Genomic DNA, 24,443 nt, shown 5'->3' on the forward strand with positions numbered 1-24,443 from the left:
ATGGGTGACAGGTTCAGCGCATCCCTTAATGAAAGTTATATAATGTACCTTGACGTGAATAACGTATACAGGCACGCCATGGGGCAATCACTGCCGATTTCTGAGTTTCGGTGGCTGTCTGAAGGTGAATGCAAGGGATTAGGTGGAAAAATCATGGGGGTATGGCAGCTGATTCTGATGTAGGGTGTGTGGTGGACGCAGAACTCACATACCCTTTTAGTTTGCATGATACGCATACCGATTTGCAGCTGTGTCTACAGCAACCAGTTCCACGAGGAGGTTCCACACCGAAACTGATTACAATGCTGGGGGATGAGCAGAGGTATATAATTCACTATCGTAACCTCCAGCAAAGCCTCAGCTTGGGTGTGGAGCTGGTTAAAATCACCCGGGCCATCTCCTTCAAGCAGTCCCCCTGGTTGAAGGAGTATATTGATTTGAATACGAGAGAGAAAGCTTCTGCGATGTGTGACTTTGAGAAAGATTTTTATAAATTAATGAATAATTCAGTTATGGAGAATTTGAGGGGGCGACGTGAAATTTTTATTAGAACCGAATGGGATGGGCGTTATGGCGTAAGAAAATGCATTGCCAGACCAAATTTTAAGCGGGTCATCATATTCATTAAGAACTTTGTTGCTGTGGAGATGGCGAAGACTGCAGTAGAGTTTACTAAACCTATCTATGTGGGGATGTGCATACTAGACCTGTCCAAACTCCACATGTACCGCTTTCATTATGAGTTCACGAAAAGTCATTTCGCAGCTCTTAAATTACTTTGTATGTATACAGACAGCTTCATCTATTGGGTGAAGAACTGCGATCCATATGAAGTAATTAGATGATGTGTGTGAAATCTTATGGGACTTAACTGCTAAGGTCATAAGTCCCTAAGCTTACACACTACTTAACCTAAATTATCCTAAGGACAAACACACACACCCATGCCCGAGGGAGGACTCGAACCTCAGCCGCACAGTCCATGACTGCAGCGCCTTAGACCGCTTGGCTAATCCCACACGGCTATGAAGTAATTAGGTACCATGGTAATGAATTCGACACGTCTTCTTATGAGGCTGATAATCCTTATGGAATTGTTCCGTAGAAAAAGAAGGTTATCGGTCTCGTGAAAGACGAGTCGAATGGGTTGCTGATTGTGTAGTTTGTAGGTCCTTGGTCAAAAATGTATGCATATCGCACATTGGAAGGTGCAACCCAGAGGCGGGCTAAGGGTGTGCATCGCATGGCATTGAGAGCTCTATCTATCGAAGACTATTTGCATTGCCTACGCAGAAGTGTTCACGGTGCTGCACTGCAGCCACTGCATATGGTATGGCAAACCAGTATTCGATCGATAGCGCATGAGATGTATACTGTGCTACAGTTTAATATCAGTCAGTCGCCTCATGATGATAAAAGGGTCGTCTGTGATGGTGGGATTGAAACTCGCCCGTACTCATACTACTCACTTGCAGCGAGAGAAGGGGTGGGGGATTCTGATTGAGAGAGAAAGAGAGAGAGAGAGAGAGACAGAGAGAGATAGAGATAGCGTCTTCAGAGTAGTAGTATGACCCTTTTATTATAGTGTAAATATTGAATATTGGATGAGAGTGTTTTGCAGTGTGTATCAGTTTGCGTGCTTCCGTGTATGTCTGAGTGTGTGAATGTGTGCGAGCCTGTGTTAAGTGTGTGCGTGTGTGTAAATATATATTAAGTATTCTCCGAAAGAAAATCATAAAAAAATTAATAACAAATTCAAATAAATTATTTAAAAAAGTCTTTATATATATATATATATATATATATATATATATATATATGACGAATATTACTATTTATTGTATATGAGCAAAAACATAAATTCGACCAGTTCTCTTGTACCTTTTATATTGAAGAAGAAAAAAAAAAAATTTTTCGCAGTCCATATCTGCTTCGATCTGAGTTCTTGCTATAAAAATTAGATTTTAGTTTGTAAGTTGCACTTGCCACTAGCTGTCCAGTAAGAAGTAGTTTTAAGTATGTGAATTCCACCAATGTATATTCACTTGGTCATTGTGATGGAAAAAATGTTTATAACAAGTTACTTGAGAGAAATATGTTTATGTTCACGTGCTTGTTGTAGTGGAAAAATGTTTAGACACACTGACTTGAATGAAATATATTTTTAATTGCTTGTCATAGTGGAAAATGCTTTAGAACTACCCACTTCAAACAAATACGTTTGCCTTTAGTTAAAAGTGTTTCCAGTGGAACTTCACTAGCGATAGTATTTATGTTGCAAGATAGTGTAATTAGGTTGCAGTACCTCTGCATTAGTTGTAAAATTATATATATATATATATATATATATATATATATATATATATATATATATATATATATAACTTAACTGAGCAGAATGCTCATATTTCTGAATAATGCAAAGTCTGAGAAAACGTATCTTCAAACAGAATAATGTTTATATTTTTACGTCAAAAACCAATAATGTATCTGTAAACCCAGATATATATAAATGTGAAAAAAAACAGAATCATTTTACTGTAAAGTAATATTTCGCAAAGACTGTTAAAAAACGAATCATTTGACTGTAAAGTTATATTTCGCAAAGACTGTTAAAAAAATTCCCAATTCAATAATAAATTCACTTACTTTACTGTAAAAATATTCAATTTTGATATTATTATTTCACCCTCAATGATGATCATTCTTTTTTGTATACAAAACGTGGATATAGCCACATTGCACTGCAGAGAGAGGTTTTACTGCTTTAAAGACACAAATGAATTCTGAATGACATGTGCTGGACTTAGTCCACCAGTCATAAACACGCAGCGCGCCTCAGCACTTTCTTTCAGCCCCTGACGCCGGCAGCCACCCGGCTGGTATCTGACGCGTCGCCACGCAGGTGAGGTGGAAGCTGGTCTGTTATTGACTCGGGTAACGTTACTCAGCGCATGAAGGCTGTGGTATGCGCCTCAGACAGTTCATTGGAATTCGCTTCGTATACAATATCCGCCAATAACCTTACATTCTACGAACGTTGGGTGCCATAGAAAGAAAGAAAAAGAACAAATTTTATAAATAATTATTTATTTGTAATCCAAGTTAAGAGTAATTTTACATTCTCGTATGCAGATACAAAAGCACTTTTTTCGTAAATGTTCTTGAGTCGATGGATAGATGGACATCCGCACAATTCCAGGTCTTGAATAGAAGCAGATTTAAATATTCGACGCAGCCAGGTAATCTTTGCATCACCTTTAACGTAGATGATTATCTCCTTGTGATGAAATACTCGGAGCACTCGCGCCAAATCTTTATAAGAGATGCCAGGGTGATTCCAGTGAATTCCATGATAAAATTGTGTCAGCCACATTGCACTTCTACATGTTTTAATGCACTTCACTTCCATGAATGGTGTCGGCGAGGCAACTCTTGGATGCAAATGTTCCTATTATTCCATCACTTTTTGTGAATGCTATTAATGCACAGTCTTTAATTATGAACCGCCTCCTTTCGTCATAGTAAAATCCTTGTACGTCCTCTACGATCCCCACACCTTGGGGTAACATCGTGATCTGCCTTAGAGCCAGCAGAACACGTATCAGTTTATACAACTCGTTGCAGTAAACCAGTGAGCCGGCAGTAGTTAATAACACGATCATGCAGAACTAGAGAATACGCTGCAGTGTGATCTGGGAAGTTTGTTGAAGATTCAAATTCAATCTGTACACCTACAGGCCTAGTTTTAATTATGTCATTCTGTTTTGAACAGTCAATCACGGTTATTGGTGCTAGCTTCTTGAAACTCTGTGGATTCAGTAGGCATGTTCATTTTCAACACCTTCGTAATAAGATGCTCGGAATCTCGCATACATGTCAAATGCAAGACTGTATACATTTCTGTCCCACTGTAGATGTAAATTCTCGTATGGGTAATATTGGGAATTAGGGTAGACTATGGCGTTAGTTAACTTGCAGTGGTCAAATTCAGTTGAGTCATTTGATACATTCCCACACCTTTGAGTTTGAAATGCGGTTATGATGAATCGAGGTGCTTCCAACTGCACTAATGTTTTAATAGCCCAAGTATGTGTGGATGCTGAAGATAGTACTGGGTATTCAAAAAGCTCCCATGATCAGAAGGTTAGTGGTAGATAGGTGCCGGCATTCAGAATTTTTAAGAGCTTCAGGCGTTCCTCGTTAGCAACAGTGATGTGAGGCATTTTCCATAATATACTATTAATCTTTATTTGAACATTCTCTTCAGCTGTTTGAATGAATGAGTTCGCGTCACTTGCACTCTGCACCAAAATAAGTTCCTGTTTAGCCTTCATAATAATTCGATGCATGTCCTCAAAATAACCCATGAGCATTTTTAGTGGCACGCACGCGCTAAATCGGCTGTATGCCCCCTCACCATCCGGCGCATCTATGAACCATCCCGCATTTTCCAAGCTGTTTGAATCAGAGGCTGAGGCTGAAATGTACGTCTTAGATGTTGACGTTATGCCGACATTATGTGAGCAATCTATTTCAATACCTTTAAGTTCATAGCGTATCTCTTGAAACAGGAATGCTAGAGCATTTCGCGTGAGCTTTGATAGCGTTACCACAGGGCTGTCAGCTTACTTAAATGTACAGTCCAGATACAGGAAGCTCTTGCAGGGCAATGTTACAGCTTCCTGATGCTGGATAACAATCCTAATTTCATAATTTTTGTTAAATGTGCTTGAAGCGTAGGGTTTGTGTGGTGGTATTCATGATCATCATACTCTACTGACTGAGTTACGTTGAGCGACGTCATTTTGCGGTTTGAAACCTGCTGAAATAAGGAATTCGTAAATAAGGCGTGTTATCACCTTGCGCTTCCGCGATACACTGATGAGTTGAGAGCTCGGTGTGCTAGCTTTATACCTTACTCCCATCTCGCCTTAGACGCAAGCGTACAATGATCTCTTCTCCTCGAAGGTTAACAAGGTGATTATTCTGGTCAACAATACGCAGTTCTAGGTTATCCAATGTCCGAACTGTGACCGGGGGATACATAGCGTTTGTGGGGGCTTGATCTATTTTATACGGAGTACCGACCGTAGGGAAGAATCCGTAAATTGAGTGAATCAACTTATCATTGAGGTATGAGTTTGTGGCAATATTGCACTCAACGTGGATTGTGCTGACTGGTAGTATGTCTACAGATTGATCCGATGCGTAAAATTTACTCGCGTCCTTCACCAAAACACGATCCGTTGCAAAACTTAGCAGTGGACCTATTGAATCTCTCTGTCTAAAGTCGATCGTAGCACTCTCTGTCCGTATTTCAGATTTAAGGGTATTGATGTTCGCCTGTACTTCAATACATTTTCCTGACTGTTTTAAGACTTCGTTTAAATGGTTCAAAATGGTTAAAATGGCTCTAAGCACTATGGGACTTAACATCTATGGTCATCAGTCCCCTAGAACTTAGAACTACTTAAACCTAACTAACCTAACGACATCACACAACACCCAGCCATCACGAGGCAGAGAAAATCCCTGACCCCGCCGGGAATCGAACCCGGGAACCCGGGCGTGGGAAGCGAGAACGCTACCGCACGACCACGAGCTGCGGGCTTCGTTTAAATCATCAATATCGCAGGCACCAGGTTGAATTTGTAGAATCTTCTTCCGACCGTCAATTTCAAGATGAAGTTTATTGTTGTTCTTTGTGATATTTGGAATGCTGTTATACGTCCCTAGACCAATTGGCGCAATACTCGATGTGTGCAGCTAAACGTGTGTTGAATGGTGGGAGCAAGAAGAAGAACAATAACAGGACTTCAATTAAACCACCTAGGGTCCTACCACTACCAAAGACTGCACTTAAATCAATCGGCGGGAAGTAATTTGCTCGTAATACTGATTCTCGCTCTTTTAAAGTCAGAGTATACGACATTGCATTTAAACATCAAATGATGGCCGTGCGTTCAATGACAACTCTTTTATATGTCGCACAGCTGGTCTCACGAGGACAGGAGAAAGCGCACAATCTGGACTTCTCAGTCTAAATATAGCGCACATTCCGGGGGTTCGCCGTCGCTGTGATTAGGAACATAACGCAGAGGTGGCAGAGGTATGTGCTAAAGTCCTGATACCGCCGGAAATTGTAGAAGACGCGTCTTTTGCTGGTGAAGTAGCGATGTAATACTTCAGGCGGCTGCAAATCCCCGAATGAATCAAAATACTATACTGTATTTGCACTTTTCCTAACATACGCCACCCAGTGGGTCCCTGGACCCCCAGCAACATCCAAGCTTACAATTCCGCACTCATTAATCCGCCAAGTGGTCTTCGGTAATGTATTGCGCATAAAGACGCCGCGGAATCCATGAATGTGAAGTTTTTCTTTAAGAATTTTAACTAGATCTTTATTCGTGAGCGCGCGGTCGGGTAGGATAACTAACGGTTTTTTTTTTTTTTTAATTTATGAAGAGACCTAGTCCTTTCCTGTATGGTTTCAAGTAGAGACCTTTTCCGATAGCTGCTGCCTTCATAGTGCGATTATGTCTTCCGGCTTCCTCTACTTGTGCTTGTGCATTCTGCGAGTTTTTGACCGTTTTGGCGACAGCTGCGGCCCTGCCTGTAAGTGAACCTACAGCAGACAGGGCTGCAAGAGATGGAACAAGTAACGGGATAATTCTACCTGAAGACTGTGGTAGTGGTAGGACCCTAGGTGGTTTAATTAAAGTCCTGTTCTTGTACTTCTTCTTGCTCCCACCATTCAACATACGTTTAGCTGCACACATCGAAGTGAGAATACAGTTTTTCAAACAACCGTGTTTGTTGTTGCTTTTCATCTTCGCTCGCAAAGCTGTTTGCGCTACTTTCATAATTCGTTTGAAATTCGTCACCCCCAAGCCCAACTTAATTTTTCCACGCATGGTTTTATCAACTAGGAAAGCAACAACGTATCTCCTGTGCCAGGCGTTTCTGAAGCTTTGTTCCAGGCCCACAGAAGTTATATCCTGGGATGTGCAATTCAACAGGCAACTTGTCGAGAACACCACCTCCACCGATTATTAGGATATGCCTCCTATCGTGCATGGTACGCTACTAAGGAGATAGAGGTCTACGCTCCCTGTTATATACACTACTGCCCATTAAAATTGCTACACCACGAACATGACGTGCTACAGACGCGAAATTTAACCGACAGGAAGAAGATGCTGTGATATGCAAATGATTAGCTTTTCGGAGCATTCACACAAGCTTGGCGCCGGTGACGACACCTACAACGTACTGACATGAGGATAGTTTCCAACCGATTTCTCATACACAAACAGCAGTTGACCGGCGATGCCTGGTGAAACGTTGTTGTGATGCCTCGTGTAAGGTGGAGAAATGCGTACGATCACGTTTCCGACTTTGATAAAGGTCGGATTGTAGCCTATCGCGATTGCAGTTTATCGTATCGCGACATTTCTGCTCGCGTTGGTCGAGATCCAATGACTGTTAGCAAAATATGGAATCGGTGGGTTCAGGAGGGTAATACGGAACGCCGTGCTGGATCCCAATGGCCTCGTATCACTAGCAGTCGAGATGACAGGCATCTTATCCGCATGGCTGTAACGGATCGTGCAGTCACGTCTCGATCCCTGAGTCAACAGATACGGACATTTGCAAGACAACTAATTGCAGAAACAGTTCGACGACGTTTGCAGCAGCATGGACTATCAGCTCGGAGACCATGGCTGCGGTTACCCTTGACGCTGCATCACAGTCAACAGTGCCTGCGATGGTGTACTCAACGACGAACCTGGGTGCACGAATGGCAAAACGTAATTTTTTCTGATGAATCCAGGTTCTGTGTACAACAGCATCATGATGGTCGCATCCGTGTTTGGTGACATCGTGGTGAACGCACGTTGGAAGCGTGTATTTGTTATTGCCATACTGGCGTATCACCAGGCGTGATGGTATGGGGTGCCATTGGTTACACGTCTCGGTCAACTCTTGTTCGCACTGACGGCACTTTGAACAGTGGACGTTACATTTCATGTGTGTTACGACCCGTGGCTCCACCCTTCATTCGATCCTTGCGAAACCCTACATTTCAGCAGGATAATGCACGACCGCATGTTGCAGGTCCTCTACGGGCCTTTCTGGGTACAGAAAATGTTCGACTGCTGCCCTGACCAACACATTCTCCGGGTCTTTCACCAATTGAAAACGTTTGTTCAATGGTGGCCGAGCAACTGGCTCGTCACAATACGCAAGTCACTACTCTTGATGAACTGTGGCATCGTATTGAAGCTGCATGGGCAGCTGTACCTGTACACGCCATCCAAGCTCTTTTTGACTCGATGCCCAGGCGTATCAAGGCCGTTATTACGGCCAAAGGTGGTTGTTCTGGGTACTGATTTCTCAGGATCTATGCACCCAAACTGCGTGAAAATGTAAGACACATCAGTTCTAGTGTAATATACCCGTTTATCATCTGCATTTCTTCTTGGTGTAGCAATTTTAATGGCCAGTAGTGTACTAACTTGTCAGCGTCAATCCAACTGTTTTCTGATGATGGAAATCCTAACAATTTAACTACCACTCTATTACCGCGACGTCTTCTCACGCGTTCAATGAGAAATACATCTGGTTCAGAACTCTTCTGGAATTCCTCTGTGTAAAAGCATCCTGCAGTTTCTTCACCCTTGCCATCCTTTGAGATATATGTCCTAGGGTTCGTTCTCTACACTTTGGATACTGTGAATATCTCCGTCGACCAGTTTGGTAAGTACGATTTCTGGAACGCTGTCTTGTGTTTTGAAATAAGTTCTAAGTCACCTACACTGAACGTCTGTTTGCGAGGGTCCAGCATTTTAATTCGGAAATATACTGTGTCCATGAGTGAATTATCGTGAACATCGATCGGTCTAATTTTTATTGTACTATGTTTGGCTCGATTATACCGTGCAGTTATCTCTGGGAGGATATCTAGCCACTTGTACGAACCGCGAAGATTAAACTGCATCCACATTTGAGCTTTGACTGTTCTGTTCAACCGCTCCACGATACTAGCTTTAAGACGGGTAAGCGTCGAGTAGTGGTGTATACCATACAGCTCCATCACAGTCTTGACATGTTCATTGTAAAACTCCCCACCGTGATAGGTTTGAAGATTGGCCGGGCATCGATTCGTTCCTGTCTGCAGCAAACGCTCAAACACCACAGAAACATCTCTACCAGTTTTAATTTTCACGGGTAATGCCCATGCGAATTTAGAGGATGTATCAATAACCATTAAAATTTGTTTGAATCCATTATTATGATGTGAATATCGATTCATATCTACAAGATCAGCTTGCCACAAGTCATCCAGCCCTTTAATCATGACATGCCTGCGAGTGAATGTTTTGCGTGCTGGCTTGTGCAGTTCTCGAACTGCGGTCTCCATACTTATTAGATGACACCTCTCTCTCTCGAAGCTCAGAGATTAACGAAACAACCTCATTCGAATGAGCTGTGTTGCCAGCAGCAGCCGAAGCCATCAACAGTCGAAGTCTGTCTATTAGTTCATCCAGCTCATCGTAATATATATACTGAGGGAATTGATTGCTCACTCCTGTATACTGGAAGTCTACACCCTCACCGATGCTTTTAGTTTGCTCATTCAGTAAAGGTTGTATGATGGTCGTGTATTTAGAGTTTTGCGGCTTTCTCAGTGTTATAGACTTTGCGATCATTGGTAGAGTATTTTACGTTTTTTGATGCCCTTAGGAAGAATAGGTTCATTAAGCCAGGCATTCTTTTAAACTCTGTATCGCCGATGCATATTGTGCTATCGGATAAACTTACAGTTTGAGAGCCTAGCATGTACGGTCTCTCCCTGCTGACACCAAATGTTCTATCTAACTTAACGGCCGGATAGTGGTTGGTGAATTCAGCGATTGGATCATTATCACGCGAAGCCCATCTTGGTGATAGATTCGGTAACAGGTTTAAAAGTTTCTTTTAGTGTTTGCTCGCGATCGACATGCCCCAACTTAAGCAAACGAGATTTCTCTCGAACTGCTTTGCGCGCCTTAATGACTTTATGCTTTGTCGACATCTCGAATGATACTGATCAGGGCTCTGAATATCACGTGGTTTTGTACATGCTTTGTTGTTATTATTCTTCTTGTTTCCTACAGCACCTTTTTCAATAACAACAACCTCGGCTTGTATCTTCCCCTCAATGGCACATATTCTATTCTCTATCCGGTTTTGATTAAGTGCAAGAAGTTTCTGAGTGTCCTTTAATTCCCTTACAACTTTAGCGAGTCTCGCCTCAAGATTCTTAAATTTGATATCGGTGTACATGCGTGCATTCTGTCTTTGCACCCTAACCTCTGAGACTGAGCGTCAGCCATGCGTGCGAATTTGTCCATGGTGTAGTGTCAACTGACGCACTAAGCTATATTGCACGTTTATATATGGAGAAAGTCTTGAAAGTGCCGGCTATACCTACCGTCATTCAGCTTGCGAGTTTTATCAATAATGAGAAACCCGTATTGTGAGTGGTTCCAACAATCAGCATATATCTTTACAAATTCATTGTATGACATGTCAGTCCCTACGTGAGCATGGTAAATGTGCTTTAAATTGAGATTGTCTTGTTTGAAGGCTTTAATGAGGTTGGCGTTATCCCTCACCAACTGTTTTGGGATCCTGGAATACGTCTGACACAGATAAAATACATCAACACCCATATGACGCCCAAAGCAGAATTATTTACGGATTTGATCCTGATTTTCAACAGTGACATCGTCAAATATGAAGACAGTGTTAGGCTTCACCTGTTCAGGTGGGGGATTTCGTCGCTTTCACTGAAGGCTCTGTACGTTACACGATCTATTCCATCTAATAATTTCTTCAGTAACTGGTACTTGGGTTGAAAGAGTGTTTTGGAGAAGATGAAAAGGTGCTCGAAGCGGACTCCGTCTATGTACGTTAACAGAGCCATGATGACATTTGTCTTACCACAGTTGGATGCACTTACAATTATAGCTCGTATGCTGTCAGGAAGGAGGGCTCCATTCTTGTTGGCCTTCTGGTCTTGGTCATCACAGAACCAGTCACCTACAACAAAGTCCTTGCGGCGAGGGTGTTTCACCGAGCCTGCCATGATACCTACTGTGCTAGGTCCAGGCGTGCAATAGGCTTTTATATAGTGAACAACATGTATGTGTAGCCCCTATAGCGCAGTCATGAGATACAACAGCTACACGATATAGTGAGCTAAAAGTCATATATTTGAAGGTTGTCATATAAATTAAGGTTGGTGACATTTTGTCTTGACAAATAAAAACACAAACACAATTTTAAGATTATAACTGTATTTATTTATAAAAAGATTTACAGATATGATCAGCATGAGAAAAAATTACTTGACTTTTTTTTTAAATGGTGCAGCAGAAGTACAGTATTTGGAAAATAGCTGCTTCTTGTATGCTTCAAATTCAGCACGTATATCTCGTAATGTTATCGGTGAATTTCAATAGTCTGGTATTCCATCAGTAAATTTGAGTTCGACATTTTCAACACTTACGAGGTGTGGCTAGAAAAAAACCGGACTAGTACTGGTGAAACAATAAAACGAATGCAATAAGGCTGAAAGTCGCGTGGCCTCACACGTGACTCTCGCTCCGCCTACTGCTCGAGTTTCATCTGCCTCCTGCACTCAGTCTGCCCGTGGGGTCTGTTTTAAGTAGTTGACGTTTTGTCTGTGCGTCGGAAAATGTTGAGTGTACAGAAAGAACAGCGTGTTAACATCAAATTTTGTTTCAAACTAGGAAAATCTGCAAGTGAAACGTTTGTAATGTTACAACAAGTGTACGGCGATGATTGTTTATCGCGAACACAAGTGTTTGAGTGGTTTAAACGATTTAAAGATGGCCGCGAAGACACCAGTGATGACACTCGCACTGGCAGACCATTGTCAGCAAAAACTGATGCAAACATTGAAAAAATCGGTAAACTTGTTCGACAAGATCGCCGCTTAACAATCAGAGCAGTGTCTGAGTTAACAGGAGTTGACAAGGAAAGTGTTAGGCAGATTCTTCATGAAAGTTTCAACATGAACAAAGTGTGTTCAAAAATGGTTCCAAAGTGTCTCACAATTGAACAGAAGGAACGCCGAAGAATGATTTGTTCTGACATCCTGGAAAACATTGAAAGTGATCCCACCTTCTTACAAAATGTTATTACTTGCGATGAATCGTGGTTTTTTACTTACGATCCCGAAACTAAACGCCAATCGATGCATTGGAAAACTCCTGGTTCTCCACGACAAAAAAAAAGCACGAATGTCAAAATCGAAATTCAAGGCAATGATGATTGTTTTTTTTTGAGATCAAAGGGATTGTGCACATTGATTGGGTACCAGAGGGAGAAACAGTGAATCAGCATTACTACATTAGCGTCCTAGCACCCTACGTGAGCGAGTACGGAGAAAACGGAACGATTTGTGGAGAAAAAAGTCATGGATCCTTCACCAAGACAATGCCCCAGCTCACAGTGCGTTGTCAGTGAAGACGTTTTTGGCAAAACACAACATTCCCATCTTAGATCATCCACCCTACTCACCTGATTTGGCTCCCTGTGACTTTTTTTCTTTTCCCTAAAGTCAAGTCAGCTTTGAAAGGAACTAGATTTGAGACTGTTGAAGCAGTAAAATAAAAAGCGACGGAAGTAATGTATGGACTTACCGAAAATGATCTGCAGCATTGCTATGAACAGTGGAAAATTCGTATGGAGCGGTGTAGAGACCGAGGAGGAGAGTACATTGAAGGAGATAACATGAAATTGTAAATAATTGTTTTTTCCAGCATCAGTCCGGTTTTTTTCTAGCCACACCTCGTATTCGAGGAATAGCACAAGACTTGGGCGCTGGTGTTATACACGTACTAAAACAACGTTCTATATCATCTATGTGGATGCTACATGTGTGAAGCCAGTTAATGATGTCACTGCATACTGCCTCAACATACGGGCACCATCTATTTAGTCTATCTATCGTAATAGTTACAGCCATGTCTAAACTGAACAAGTTATCAACAGTGGAGTGCTGCATGAAAATACTATAACTGTCAGAACTTTTAATTTTTAGTGTAGCATCATCATACATTGATAGAATACTGACAGTTAGACTGCCGCAGTACACGTCCTGGTGGGAGTGGGATGGATAATATTCAGTAGTCATATGATTCTTGATGTGTGTTTGTAAACAACACAGTTCATCCCACTCATAGTCAGAAAATTTCACTTTAATATTTTTGAGCACATTTTCCAGCACTAACACAGTTGACGGGCTACCACATCGTGAAACTTCAAGTCTTACATGGATACGTTTTGAACCACTAACTGTTAATACATAGTTTGCGGCGAATAGTAAAGATTGAGGTGCACTGGTGGTCAGTATCTTCTTATCCACGACCGCATCCTCTGGCATCGACATTAACACCTCGCTATCCTGCTCCAGCATGCTAAGACGCTGCACTACAGGATCCTGCGTGGACGAGTCCGAGGCCTTCACGTGTGTGGACTGGGACAGGTTGGGACCTGCTGATGCTGTTGTCACAGGTGCAGCTGCTGCAAGACAAAGACGAATATTGATGAGAATGATGTGATGTTCATAGAGAAATAATAATAATAATAATAATAATAATAATAATAATCCACCCCGTGGAGGCCCAGGAAATGAATACGTTCTGCCAGTTGTAAAAGGTGACGAAAAGAACAAACCACTAATGGGGCTAACCCCCCTTTTAGTGTGATTAGTTGGTTCAGGAAAGAACTAATGAAGCCCTGGACAAGCCTTGTCATAGTCGGGGACGACGCTTGAACCCTATGCCCGTCCACAATGGTAACGACACTGCTGGCCACACGGAAAATGATTTAAATCCAAATAGAGGTGTTTTTCCGGAAATGCTTCCTGCAACCACTCTAGAAGGAAAACAAAGACAGAGGATGAGATGGTCAGATGAAGTTAAGCGAGACCTCATGTTCTGTTATTACCAAGCAACAAACTTAGGAACCAACACAACTGGATACAAAAAAATGGTTCAAATGGCTCTGAGCTCTATGGGACTTAACTTCTGAGGTCATCAGTCCCCTAGAACGTAGAGCTACTTAAACCTAACTAACCTAAGGACATCACACACATCCATGCCCGAGGCAGGATTCGAACCTGCGACCTTAGCGGTCGCGCGGTTCCAGACTGTAGCGCCTAGAACCGCTCGGCCAATCCGGCGGCCCAAACTGGATACAGATCACGAGTATACTCAACATTTATTACCAGATACCCAGAATTAAAATTTTTAACAGAACAACAACTAGCTGATCAGATCCGTGTAATAATAAAAAATAACAGGATACCCCAGTCAGAATTAGAAAACATCAAACAACAAGTACAACAAATACTGGAACAAAATAATGTGCAGTGAGAAGAAGAAGCAAATACAGTAATGGCCTCAAACATCCCAGAGTAAACAAACAAAGAACAACATGCATCAATTAAACAATCAGAGGAAAACGAAATCTTAAGACAGCCACCAGAACAAGCACAAATAGAACACGAAGTGACACACATGTTAGACATAGAAGAAAAATTTCAGCTGACATATATAGAATACAAAGACACAAATACAGACATTAGACCATTCTTGCATAGACCCCCAAATAACCCACAAGTAGAAACAACAATAACTATCAACACAATCATACACAACAAAATAAATGAAAATACGACTATGGAAGTTACAACTACTGGTTTATATAGGAGCACTCACTACACTAAATATACACACTATGCAGAGATCAGAACCAACCAAAACACAAAAGAAACCCACAAAACCAGCATGGCAACACAGGCTACAGATCAGAATAGAAAAACTGAGAAAAGACATCGGACAGCTAACACAATTGATAAGAAATGAAATATCAGACAAAAAACGAAAAAGATTGGGTAAAATCTCACAACAAGAAGCGATAGTGCAATTAGATGAAAAGAAACAGAAATTACAAGCATTGGCCAAAAGACTTAGAAGATACAAACAAAGTGAAAATAGAAGGAAACAAAACCCACCAAACATAACAGACATGGAACACTTCAGGAGCAACACATGGTCAAACCCGATACAACATAACAGACATGCACGGTGGAGACAAGCAGAAACAGACACATACAAGATGATACCACAAATTTTGCAACATGAAGTCACCTGAGCAATTAATTCTATGCACAATTGGAAAGCTCCTGGAAAAGATAAAATAGCAAATTTCTGTCTAAAGAAGTTCACCTCAACACATTCACATCTAACTAAATTATATTATTTAACAGTTACATTGCAGACCCATACACAGTCCCTGATACACGTACACATGGAATAACTTATCTGAATCCTAAATATCAAGCAGACACAGCAAACCCAGCTAAATATTGCCCCATAACATGCCTACCAACAATATACAAAATATTAACTTCAGTCATTACACGGAAATTAATGACACATACAACACAGAACAAAATTATAAATGAAGAACAAAAAGGCTGCTGCAAAGGAGCACGAGGATGTAAAGAGCAACTGATAGTGGATGCAGAGGTGACATATCAAGCTAAAACTAAACAAAGGTCGCTACACTACACATACATTGACTACCAAAAAGCTTTTGATAGTGTACCCCACTCATGGTTATTGGAAATATACAAAGTATATCCTAAATTGATACAGTTCCTAAACATAGTAATGAAAAATTGGAAAACCACACTTAATATCCAAAGAAATTCAAATAATATCACATCACAGCCAATACACATTAAGCGCGGAATATACCAAGGAGACTCATTAAGTCCTTTCTGGTTCTGCCTTGCTCTGAACCCACTATCCAACATGCTAAATAATACAGATTACGGATATAATATTACTTGAACATACCAACACAAAATCACACATTTGCTACATATGGATGATCTAAACCTACTGGCAGCAACAAATCAACAACTCAACCAATTACTAAAGATAACAGAAGTATTCAGCAATGATATAAATTTGGCTTTCGGAACAGACAAATGTAAGAAAAATAGCATAGTCAAGGGAAAATACACTAAACAAGAAGATTATTTATTGGATAACCACAGCGACTGCATAGAAGCGATGGAAAAAACAGATGACTATAAATATCTAGGATACAGGCAAAAAATAGGAATAGGTAATACAAATATTAAAGAAGAACTAAAAGAAAAATATAGACAAAGACTAACAAAAATACTGAAAACAGAATTGACAGCAAGAAACAAGACAAAAGCTATAAATACTTACGCTTTACCAATATTGACCTATTCATTTGGAGTTATGAAATGTAGTAACACAGAATTAGAAGCACTCAATACACTTACACGATCACAATCCCACAAATATAGAATACATCACATACATTCAGCAACAGAAAGATTCACATTACGCAGAAAGGAAGGAGGAAGGGGATTTATCGACATAAAACACCTACATTATGGACAGGTAGACAATTTAAGAAAATTCTTTATAGAACGAGCAGAAACTAGCAAAATACACAAAGCAATCACTCATATAAATACATCGGCTACACCATTGCAATTTCATAACCACTTCTACAACCCTTTAGATCACATAACATCAACAGATTCAAAGAAAGTAAATTGGAAAAAGAAAACACTACATGGCAAGCACCCGTATCATCTAACACAGCCACACATTGATCAAGACGCGTCCAACACATGGCTAAGAAAAAACAATATATACAGTGAGATGGAAGGATTCATGATTGCAATACAGGTTCAAACAATAAACACCAGATATTACAGCAAGCATATTATTAAAGATCCCAATACCACAACAGATAAATGCAGAATTTTGCAAACAACAAATAGAAACAGTAGATCACATCAGGAGCGGCTGTACAATACTAGCAAATACAGAATACACCAGAAGACATGACAATGTAGCAAAAATAATACACCAACAACTTGCTATACAACATAAACTAATAAAATAGCACATTCCCACATACAAGTATGCACCACAAAATGTACTGGAGAACGATGAATACAAATTATACTGGAACAGAACAATTATAACAGATAAAACAACACCACATAACAAACCTGACATCATACTCACCAATAAAAAGAAGAAATTAACACAACTAGTCGAAATATCCATACCCAATACAACAAATATTCAAAAGAAAATAGGAGAAAAAATTGAAAAATACATCCAGCTGGCTGAGGAAGTCAAGGACACGTGGCATCAGGATAAAGTTGACATTATACCAATTATACTATCAACTACAGGAGTCATACCACACAATGTCCACCAGTACATTAACGCAATACAGCTACATCCAAACGTATATATACAACTATAGAAATCTGTAATTATTGATACATGTTCAATTACCCGAAAATTCCTAAATGCAATGTAACATATACTGTACAGTTAAAAGGAAGTCACGCTTGATCAAGGTCCGTGTCACTTTCCATTTTTAACTGGACATAACGCCTGAGAAAGGAAAGAAGTAATAATAATTTTTTGACTTACTTTTCTGCTGTTTCCTCCTCCTATTCTGCTGTGGTGGTGACTGACACTTCATCTTGACTGACTGACTGACTGGAACATAGATCGAGGAGCTGCTGAGTGCTCCTTATATAGAAGCCAACTATGCCATCATGATGCTGTGATCCTATTGGCTGAATGACATGAACACGTGACCTATCAAAGTGCCCTCTAGCGGAGAACTCGTGAATTAAATCAGTTCGTCACTCTGCTGGATCGGAGACAGTTGTCTCTTGTGGGCTTGGAGCTTATATGTAGTCTTTATAAAAGGCAGACAGTTCCAACAGTAGCAGCTATTTAATGAATTTTTAAAGCATCTTGCTGCAAAGAATTTATATGGAGGACAGTATTCTTGTTCTCGTTCATATGTCACAGCATTAATGAGGGCTTGCATTCCACATGTAGGAGGCTATGGGGGCAGTTCTCGGCTGTATGTTTGCAAACTACACTGCTGTTAAACTCATCATGGTCAAACACGAATAACTCATCGACAGAACACATTCTGCAGGATGGTCTTCAATGGTATATGCGGAATATACAAATATGCTTAGACTGCCGCGAATTGACGTCAACTGGTCGGTCTCTCGCGTTTTGGGAGAGTGAATGCTTGATGGTGAATATGTCTGCAGTTTGCGCATGTGCATGACCAGGTGCTGGTTACGAGATGCATCCTGGCTCCATCCCTCTGCATTGCCAAAATCTGATGAACAAAATTCTTGTGCTTATTCCCCGACACTCGTCCATTATCATACTCTTCCATACCTGATGTAGTGAGGTGTGGCTACAGTCCTCCCTCAAATGTTTACATGTAATGCAGCTAATGAAAGCTAGTCTATCACCCACATTCATCTCGACGATTGAACACATGGCGATGGTTTGACAAAGACAGCTCAGCAAAGACTGGACGTGCAGGAGCATTTAAGGTCATAACATTAGTTGAGTGGATGTGTCCCAGTTGGCTTTCTTTGTGCCAAAATCCGCCATCTTGAATAACGTCATGGTGTCGCTCTCTGGTGACAGGGGTACAAACTAACACAGTTGGACTCCACACCTTGTAGTGAACACACGTGCATGGTATAAATAATAATAATAAATAATAATAAATGATAGTAAATGATAATTATAAAGGCAAGTAGAGTTTTCGAGACATTATCCTGTTGGAGTTTGAGCTTCTCACTATTTTCTAGGGGGTGGCGAGTTAGATTAGTGGAGGTAGCCCAATTGACCTATCTTCCCCGCCAAAATCCGCCATCTTGGATGACATGCGCTGTTGCCAAGTCTACACGCCGCCATCTTGGATGACGTCATCGCCGCCATCTTGGATACATCTGATAACAATGGAATGTGGGGTGGCACCCCCCCCCTCCGTTGACCTACTACTTGCATGGTTTACGCTGCACTAATAAATGTGATCGTAATGCTAAAGTTTAAAGGAGTCACATTTCATTCGTCAGTAGAGGCATTGAAGCAATTTAAGCAATAATGAAGCATTTCAAACATCATTCAAGGAACGATGTCCTCAATGTTGCCATGTCCCATCAAGTGCAAACAGCAATGTCCCTTGTTCCACTAATATTTACAGTTTCTTCCACTGTGTATGTCATAGATGCTTTGGACACAACCGTCAAGGCACATGAAAGTATTTTTATTTACTTGTTAAACCTACTGGGAGGAGGAGGAAGGTCCATCAAACCACAAAACGTTTGAACAGTAATTTTTGCTTTTCCTGTTGCATGCATTGCATACACTAACTACAAATTCACATCATATGAATTATGCACAATGTTTGAAGTCATTTTCGAGGTAGATCTATTGCAGGATCTACACAGAACACTTAATTTTGAAGTTAAACTCCTCCTGCTACTTTGTTGTCCAGTTATTTCCAGACAGACTATACCATCGCATTGTTTAAATTACGCCACTTCCTTTACGAAAGCAGTTAAGTTCCTCACATCATCAACAACAAATCCACTACAAATAGCGTGATTGTGAACAAAATCATTTGAATCACTAGGAGATGTGGCATGTGGGAGTTTGTTCTTTGAAAAACTGATACATAGGTTACTTTCAACAGTGTGGCTTGCTGTGTTTGTGAACTAGTTACCACAGAATTTCCTTTTATTGATTTTATTGATATGTGGCATAGTTTGTATTTATTGCACACTAAAGGCTATGTACTTCCACAAATATATGTAGCACTTGAGTAATACATGAACAAACTGTTTCAGTGAAACAAAAGTAAATACTAGCAAAAATAATCATTGGCAGACACTAGAAATCTGTTCTGTTACCAACATCTACACTGTATCATACGTATAATGGCTGCAAACAGGAAGTTAACAGTTGTTTTCGAAACAATACTAGTTCCTGTATAAGTAATAAAGGGAGCATGACCACATACATGAGTGTAACTTTAAAATTTGGTATATATAGGTCATTTTTCATTTGAAACTCTATAATGTGTATATTAACGTAATCAGGAAACACTACAGAATTTAATAAAGACATAAAAATTAGGATTTTTCCACCATTTGTTAAGTACCCTGTATCCGTAACTAAACTTTTTCCTAAAACTTATTACGAAGTTTGGTTTGACAAACAGTAGCAACAAGTTTGAAATAATTAGTATGTTGAAATAAATCGGTTTTCAAATCGTAATTTTTTGGAGTATTCGCTGCTAACAATTAATCGATTACAGTCGCTAGTTGCTATGTAATTACCCCATGATTTTTGAAGCTAACATTGTTTCAGTGTCTTTATATTGAGTTCTATCATTATCACAATCTCTTTTTTATATTGCATTCTTAAAAATAATACTCTTGGTGCATATTTAGATTCATTGTAACATACTTTGAGTTAACAGTACAATATTACCATAAGTCAGTTAGATTTGCTTATTATACACCTAATTTCATCATAAGTTATTTATTTATATATAAATTAATATAATAATAATGATAATATCAATATACATAGCAACTATACATACATACATACATACATATATATATATATATATATATATATATATATATATATATATATATATATATATATATTAATTTTCATCGATACAGTAAGTGTAAGACAATACAAATGAAAGTTCTGCTTGTATGTAACATTGCATAAACGCCACATATGAGGATGGTTTGATAAGTCTGCTAAATTTCCATAAAAGAACAGAACATTTTTGTTGTGCTTTCATTTCTTCAGCCTCGATTATTCCAAGGATTGTGTTAAGAATTTCAACAACTTACAGCATACAGTTTGCTGCTGACTGTCATATGAATTGGTCAACTTGGAAAAGGAGAAAACTGGGTTTCCTTATGTTACTAAAAATTTTCATTTGAAGTGTTGGACTAATGCACAAATCAAAATAGAAACGGATGAATAAGCAGAAAGTAATTTTTGGCACCATCCTGCTACGTCTGTAAGTAAATACAGTATTATAATTAATTTGCACAACAAAATACAAATGACTTCTTGGGAGCTAACATCAGATGAATCAGTATTTCCTGCAAAGGTGTAACTGCTTTACAGACTAATCACAGCCAGGACTTCATGTGTTGGCGGAACAACTCTGATTTTTTATTCCATCTCTGCTTAAATTTAAGTATGAATCATGTTCTATTATCGCATATTCATGCAGGATATGAGATATCAAAACATTATTCTCAGCCAAAGGACCTGAAAATTGATGTCACTGCAGACTGCCTGCTACTCTTCATGGTAAAGAGTCATTAACATCAGCATTTGTCTGTAAATATGTCAACAGGGGAGGGCGGTAGCCTTTGAGAAATGGTTTGCATAAACGTGAGGTCCAACAATATCCCATACAACTGAAATAAAACTCCGTGCACCTAGGAGATTCAACAGATTCATAAATTCTCGTACATTAATATGTAATACATACTGCAGAACAAGGCCTTCGAGGTAAAACAGTTTTATAATTCCTTGATTGATGGACTGAAATTTGTTGATCATATTCGAATTAAGGAAAGGAAGTTTGATATTTTGCAGAAAACAGTTTTCCAGTGAACACCACAGTTTCTAACGCAAAGCACCATCTTGGAGTTTTATTTGATCTCTTCATGGTCAAATATCTTAAGAAATACGGCACCAGTGAGAGGTTCTTTTGTCATATATGAGAGAGGAACTTTTTGAGTGGGGGATACATTTTACTGTTTCTTACAGGCTTTTTCTGTGAAAGGCATTTAACTCTAAACATTACTTTAAGGAAATTTTTCTCACATTTGATATACTAATGGCCATCGCAAACCTTTATTTTTTATCTTCTTCATTCAAATCATGGAACAGTCCCACTTCATAAGGAAATTTTTCTCACATTTGATATACTAATGGCCATCACAAACCTTTATTTTTTAACTTCTTCATTCAAATCGTGGAACAGTCCCACTTCATACTATTCCAATATTGTATCGCTTCTTCCATTACCAGTATGTGTGCAGAAAAGACTCTGCTTTGTTGTACCTGGGCATTACTGATAGTGTGTTAGTATATCTGTGAACATGCTTTGTGTGTTAGATGTAGTCTGAATGTTGAGTACGAATGTGGTGTATTTTAATACTGTTTTCAATGCTAACAAAAATTCTTCATTGCAGCTGATGATGTAGAGAGACCAGTACTGACCAATCATAACTGTACGTTCAATCAACACCGCTACTGGTTCAACAAGGCTGAATATAAATTTGGCACTTTGGATAATGTTGCACTGACAACTTTCTATGTCTATGTGTATGATTTTCGGACACCATTGTGGATTGTGAGTTCCTTCTCACAACCTAAAAGGTGGAAATTGCTGTAGTTCTTTATCACATTTTCAGTGTAAGCTCTTAGTTTTTGTATTTTATATCTGGAATTTTTAATGTTAAATGTGACATGTGACTTAAATGAAGAACTTATAAAATAAATATAAAGAAGAAAATTATGTTCTCACATCCAAGGTATATAGGTTTCCTTATTTTTGAGTTTCATGTTAATTTTTCAGCTGCCCTGCGGAGCATCAAAATTTATGTTAGTTCAAATATTGTCATGTTGTTTTTCTAAATAAGAATGAAACCTTGTAAAAAGAACAGAATGTTTATTTGCATGATGTTTGGACTTCATGTATTTGAACTGTTTGTTATTCTGTAGAAATTAATTGGCTCTTATTTCGCTATGAATTTTGATTGAGCCATGTATATTATGTGCATGTTGTTCATTGTCATCATTTACTCTTTCTCAGTTTCCTTCACATGAAAAGTCAGCTGCTGGACTGATATAGTATATTATTGTTTTGTTCTTTCTGTTATTATTAGCTTACTCATATTGAATTTATTCCTTCTAATAGGCAATTTATGGTCATGTCAGTACGAATTTGTAAATAAAATGTAAACTGAAAACATTGTTGGGATACCTACTGTGGTGAGTAAGTTAAGCAGGCATTCGTACTATCTTGCAGTTAACATGAAAGTGAATTTAAGTATTTTTGCTTGCCTGCATGATGTGCTTTCAGAGGTAAGAAATGTGTGCTTTTAACATTTCAAATTAGTGATGTATAATAGTCTGAAGTAAGAAATACTCTGCAAATTAACTACAGAAGTCATCACTCCCTGTGTCAGCAATGGGTTTCATTACTTTACAATTGGGTGTCCTGTATATACTTAAGTATTGCAGTCTTTCTGACATTAAGGTAACTGCCTGCAGTTATGTTTTGTATACATCCCTTTCCATCATCATCCTTCTTGTAATATTATGAGACATACTTGGAAGACTCATTTGGTTAGTGTACTTCCCAGGAGAGACAGATGTCATGGTTTCAGTCATGTTCCAATACACATTTTAAGGATAACAGTGTTTTTAAAATGTTTGTCATAATCCTTAATGCACTTCCCTTGCAGCCTTTGAAGCATTGTGGCTTAGTTGTTTAAGTACCATTCCAAACTTTTTCCATATATTCTGGTACTATACATGGAGCTAAAGATACCTCAAACTGTGCAAAATTTTAAAAACATTAACTTTTTCTTGTCTCTGGTTTATGAGGTGTATTCAAAAAGTATCAAGCCTTCTTCTTTATATATAAAACAGTAAAGTGCAGGACAGTTTCCCTATTGGAGATGTGGGGTCATTCATGTGCAGTTGCGAATTTTTTCTCACCAGTAGAAAGCATCTGTAGCTGGCTGTCAGTCCAAGAGTGATGATGTATAGTGAACATTCGCCACATTCCAGGATGCTGTAAAATGATGGAACAAACAGAGCAGTGATATTGCAGCAAAACTGACAACAGTTTGGCAATATCCAAGTGGCAGTCATTCTCAACATTCAGCTGGCTTTTAGGGACGATATGAGTAACTCATGGATGAATGAACAGTACAACCACTTCAAAGACGTTCGCATCAGTGGACGGCAAACTACATTCAGGCACACACTCACCAAGCAGAAACAACAAGATCGGCTTTTGCTCATGAAAGAGGAGCTGTATCACATTAGGAAATACAGCTAAGTACCAGATCAGTACTTTCAATTTTGACAGATCATTTGTGCAGGAGGAGAGCATCATCAAAATTTATACTGATACTGCTGTCAATGGAGCAGAAGCAACACTCTCAGGAAATTGGATGGGACACACTGTACAGTGCAAACCCCACCTTCCTGAGCACTGTGATTATAGGAAATGAGACATCGGCTTATGGGTAGCACCCAGAGTCCGAGATGCAGTCATCACAGTGAAAAAATCGGATGTCCTCATGGTACAAAAAATACAACAGATCTGCCGCAACATCAAGGTCATACTGACAGTTTTCTTCAACTCTTATTGGGGAATATACTCGTCAAAAG

The sequence above is a fragment of the Schistocerca americana genome, chromosome 3, assembly GCF_021461395.2.
Source record: "Schistocerca americana isolate TAMUIC-IGC-003095 chromosome 3, iqSchAmer2.1, whole genome shotgun sequence".
NCBI classification, from domain to species: domain Eukaryota; kingdom Metazoa; phylum Arthropoda; class Insecta; order Orthoptera; family Acrididae; genus Schistocerca; species Schistocerca americana.